Source organism: Procambarus clarkii, chromosome 22 (genome assembly GCF_040958095.1).
Source record: "Procambarus clarkii isolate CNS0578487 chromosome 22, FALCON_Pclarkii_2.0, whole genome shotgun sequence".
Lineage (NCBI taxonomy): Eukaryota > Metazoa > Arthropoda > Malacostraca > Decapoda > Cambaridae > Procambarus > Procambarus clarkii.
The window spans coordinates 5,450,969-5,456,921 of record NC_091171.1 but is presented as its reverse complement, the minus strand read 5'-3'; positions in this window follow the sequence as shown (position 1 = coordinate 5,456,921).

Below are 5,953 nucleotides of genomic sequence, written 5' to 3'. Positions count from 1 at the left end.
ACTCAGATGAGTCACAGAGATGTTAGGAAGTTTTCTTTTAGCGTGAGAGTAGTAGAAAAATGGAATGCACTTGGGGAACAGGTTGTGGAAGCAAATACTATTCATACTTTTAAAACTAGGTATGATAGGGAAATGGGACAGGAGTCATTGCTGTAAACAACCGATAGCTAGAAAGGCGGGATCCAAGAGTCAATGCTCGATCCTGCAACCACATATAGGTGAGTACATATAGGTGAGTACACACACACACACACACACGCACACACACACACACACACACACACTCTGCATCACTCCTAAGAATCACGGCAGATGACGTTGCCATGTGATAGGAGAGGAAGACTTGGCTGGTGGAGATTGAGCGAACCTTTGTGGGAGTGAGCGAAGGCTGGGGGAAGGGTTTGGGTCGCCTGGGGCCAGCGCTCCGCCCTCCACGTGCCAGCCCGGTAATTTTACTAATCTTCGGACTTGGTCGGCTCCAGGGGGCAGGTCATGGTGGTGGCAGTGATGGCGGGGGGGGTGATGGTGGGGGGGGGGGGGGAGTGATGGTGGGGGTGATGGTGACGGCGGTGATGGTGGGGGGTGATGGTGACGGCGGTGATGGTGGGGGTGATGGCGGCGGTGATGGTGCGGGGTGATGGTGACGGCGGTGATGGTGGGGGTGATGGTGACGGCGGTGATGGTGGGGGTGATGGTGACGGCGGTGATGGCGGCGGTGATGGTGGGGGTGATGGCTGCGGTGATTGTGGGGGGTGATGGTGGGTAGTGATGGTGGCGGTGATTGTCAGAAAACCCGGCACCATTTACCAATATTCAACACTATAGGAAGATAATATTGCTGCTGTTTGTAAATAATATATTGACTCATTGAAGACGTGACACACTGCACTTTTCCACTCATAGAAAACGAGATTTCCTCCCGTGGAAAACGGAATATTATTGCCACGTCACTGTTAATTTCACCAGTTAATTCTGTTGGGAATTATTCTTAATACACCAGTCTTTGGACTGTTAACATCATAAAAACATATCACTTGAATTAACTTAATTATTAGTACCAAAATAGAGTAAATGTGACCTTTCTACCACTTCTTGACATCTGGACAAGAGAGCCAAGGCGTCAGTGGAGGAGGGTAGGCAGCCATTTTTAATTTACAAGGGTCGTTGGAACAAATCTATCTCCTAGAATTCTCCCTTGGACAGCTGTGTTACAGAAGTAAAGTGCTTCTGAAACCAACATGAAACTACGTCTACTATAAGGGAAGTGTATTACCGAAACCCGTTTACTATCTTACCTTTTCTGGCCAGTTATGATAGGTATATATAGGGTGAACCGATTAGCACATGAGTCAGCGACCAACCCATGGTGAGCAATATTCTCGTTTATTCAATTACCAATGTTTCCTCTGATATAACTGTCATATGTATACAGGATTACTGCTATTATATTCACGTGCCCTATGACAGTAACAGAAGAGGAACTAGAATTAACACTAGTTACCTAGTATTCCAGTACATTAGTTAGTGGCCAACCACACTCACAAAGAGGATCCACTGGCTTATTCATCCGTGTTCATACTGGTTGTCTAGGATATAACAACAATAAGATAAGGCCTCCCCATTTTAGTTAATATATATGTAGTCTAATACTGTAGAGAATGTCTGCTAATCAATAATTTTGATTAACTACATATAATCCATAAACCCCCCTTAATGTGTATGGAAGGAAAGTGACTTGTGGGAATTTTTATGACATGTAGTCCGCTTTTAACCGTCATATAATTTGCTATTGAAATATATAAATTAATGTAAAATATAAATTCTATATAAATTAAATAAAAATAAATCTCAGGCCAATTCCCACTTTATTTGGTCCTTCGAACTGGATCATGAAAAATGGTCCACAACTAACCAAAAATACTACACTGGTCCACCAGATTAAACTAGTGTAATATATTAGTGAGCAATACATTGCCAGTCACAGACTGGTAGCAGTGACCTGCCATTAGCACAAGATCCCTCAGCCCAACCTCACAGTGTCTTAAAGATCACTCAGCAATTTCATGGAGTTTTATTCCGCAGAGTGACAGCTCTTAATATAAATCCAGCAAATTTAGCGGCTGAGTCCTTGCAAGTTTATCCCTGAATTTTGTGGTGTTAATTTTGCGAGAGGTCACTAATAAGATTTAATACCTCTAGATAATACTAAAGTTAAATAAGAGGCTAACATCACCACTAGTGTGTATAATTTCTCTTAAATAGAGAATTATTTAAAATATATATTACACTAGTCTTCAATGCAATATTTACTAATTGCCAACCCTCTACAAGGTAGGATATTTACATTGACTAGTGTTTATTGATAACCTAGTCCCATATTACCATGACTAGTTGAACTAATTATTGTTCATCCTAGTCCCATTTAATATCAGTGTCAAGTTGTACTACATTGTACAACCTAACACCATTAATTAATGGTGCATTCTACCCTATTTTTGGTATAATTTATACCAGCTCGCATGGAGTATATATAATTGTTTACCAATAATCATTGCAACTTTGAGTGATTAATTAGTGTCTACACAAACCTAGGGTGATTTTGAGGAGCTACCTAAAGGTACTTCCAGTGACACTGGATTCACTTAAATCATTTGTGTGTATGATATTATATATATATACATATATAAATATATATATTATATATATATATATATTGTGACGGTAAAGTGTTGGAGTGTTCGGCTGAAGTGAAGTGAAGTGATGTTCGGCTGTTTCAATAGCTGGGGGCAAGGCCTCGTCACATTACAGAAAAAAAAGAACATCGTTTGCCCGTTTGTCTGTGGTAAGGTAATGGGAAGACACACAAAACACAAAGTATAAACAATGAAATTTTAATTACTCTAGAAAACAAGATATGAATAAAGACAATCTCTTGGCTTACGTAAAATTCAAAACAAGTCAACAAACAAAACAACATGAATAATTAATGGCAAAAAAAATTTACTCTAAGACAAAATAAAATGCAAGTAATAGTAATATAAATCAGGTGCTGAGAATACTCGCTTCAAGCTGCCACCTCCCTTAGTACACGACAGCCAGAGCTTTGTCTTCTAGAGAGAGATGTCAACTCCAAGGAGCACAGAGATATTCTGAGGACTACGGCGTGTGCTGGCCCAGACGTCGACTCAGGTAGTGGCGTGAGTGCAGGTGCGGCGACACACCAGTTATTCAGGAACAGGCAGGCGGAGAATGAGTAGTTTGCTGGTTTGACGGCGGGTGGGAGCCGGTGTGTCTGGTGGTGCAAGGTACGCTTTGCTTCCTGGGCAAAACGTTTGGCGATACTGATGGACGTATCTTCAATATAGTATCTTGTACTTGAATGACGTAAATTTTGTAGGGAAGAGCAGGCTCAATCTCTCTTGAAAGAGATTATCGTCACAATATATATATATATATATATATATATATATATATATATATATATATATATATATATATATATATATATATATATATGATGTTTTTTTTTTTTGCAGGGATATTCCTGTGCGGGCCCTAAGCCTCTGGCTGGCCCACTATATATAGGTAGTCCAAGTAGTCCAAGTTTTCATGAATTAATATTTTTTCAACTACCTAACCTACCTAACCTAACCTAACTTTTTCGGCTACCTAACCTAACCTAACCTATAAAGATAGGTTAGGTTAGGTTAGGTAGGGTTGGTTAGGTTCGGTCATATATCTACGTTAATTTTAACTCCAATAAAAAAAAATTGACCTCATACATAATGAAATGGGTAGCTTTATCATTTCATAAGAAAAAAAATTGAGAAAATATATTAATTCAGGAAAACTTGGCTTAATAGGCAAATCGGGCCTTGCATAGTAGGATGAGAAGTGTGTTCTGGCTACTAGGTACGACATATATATATATATATATATTATATATATATATATAAAATTTTGAGAGTGTTTGTCACAACCAACAATCTCCAGTTGATTATGCTAACCTGGATAGCTATTATCAAGCAGGTAAATTTTAGGAAGTCAAACACCAAATTGTAACATGCGTGGCTGAACTTGCCAACACGAATTTATCAGAAACAGAAATAGACGACATTATGGTTGATCTTGCCATTTAAGAAGATCACACTCAGGCCATGTTACAGCCTAACGTCAAATTAATTGCCCAGAAGAAGACAACATCAATAGTTTTATTTAATCTTAGTCAAGCTGACGCTCGACTCCCTCCAGTTAATTTACCCACTTTCTCAGGAAAAGACGAGGAAGATTAGGACGAATTGTGGAACAAATTCGTAGACCTTGTGAACTCAAAACAATCTTTACCTAACCTAAGAGTAGTAAATTCTCTTATCTTTAAGGCCAATTATCAGGTGAAGATAAACAGTAGTATCCCATCTGAGGTTAACTAACGACGGCTATGATCTGGCAGTACAACTCCTCAAGGATAATTATGCTGATCCAGAAGTAAGAACATCACATTTAGTACATTGAGCTGTTGCATTTACCCCCACCGGAGGCTTCAGCTGATTCACTCCAAGTCTTCAAGCTGGAGGTAGAATCAATGATCAAGGCCTTCAGACTGACAGCAGATACAAACGGGGCTGAGTGGATCTGGAAAATAATTGTCCAGGAGAAAATACCTAGGGACATATTGAGACAAATGAGTGCTCATTACAATAAAAGTATCTAAACCTTAAATTAAATATCTGAGGGTTTACGTTCAGTACTTCATCAATTACGAACACATGACAAATTAAAACCACCAAGTAAACCTTCAGAAACCAATAATAGTAAACCACAGAGTACCAAAGGTACTCCAAATCAATCTAGACAATATAATTCGACACCAAAGTGGAACAGTGGCAGAGTGGACGTATATGCAGTGGGACCCTCCAAGCCTAAGGTTACTGTGTCACCCAAGAACGTGACACCGAAGGGTACTGGAAGCTATGGAACATGTTTGTTTTGCTAAGAGAAAAGTATTCAATGTACTACTGCCCAAATTATCCTGATTGTGACGCCCATGTTGAGCGACTCAAAGAGTTGCAACATTGCACGAGGTGCCTCAGGAAAAATAACATCCTCGACTGTGAGACTCAATTACACACCTGTAATAGGTGTAACAAGGATCAGCACTATGCAGCATTGTGTGGAGACACCAAAATAAAGTCTCCAAACCCCAAGGTAGAAGATAGCATTTCCACCACAGTATCGTACTACAAGGTGCGACAGAAAACCAGTGTCCAATCGGCAAAGTCCAAAAATAGTGTGACTTTTCTCACTGCCCAAATTACCATCCATAACAAGAGATCCAGGGTCCATACCCGTGGGTTGTTTAACCAAGGGTTCCAGAGAACATTTGTCACTAAAATGGTGGCAGATGAACTACAATTAAGGCCTGTAGCCCATACGACACAGTATTTCAGGGTTGCTAGCAGGATTCAGGACCTCAAGTCTACCAGGTGGTACAACCATCAGTACGATTAGGCAGCTACGTCTGTCAAGTACTAGCCATTGTGGTGGACAAAATACCAGCTGACCTACAAATGCAAGGTCTGGGAGCAACTGCCCAATTCCTGAGAAATTGAAGAATAAAATTGGCAGATAAAATTAAGTCTGATCACCTCACCGACTTCGGTATCCTTGTAGATACAGACTACTACCATCAATTCATCACTAACCATGCTAAATATCAGGGCATAAACATGTTAAATTCTGCAGGAGGCAAATTCCTCATGGGTCCAGTATTAAGGCTGAGGAGACCTATGCCTGCAGATAAACAATACCAGTAGAAATCTAAATTTGTTAGCTGATTATACAACTCCAGTGATATTATACAAATGGAGATTACAGCTGACTATAACATTAGAGGTTGATCTTAATATCATCCTTTAAAGCCGAAGATGAGTTCATGAGGAACTCAGTGGCAAAT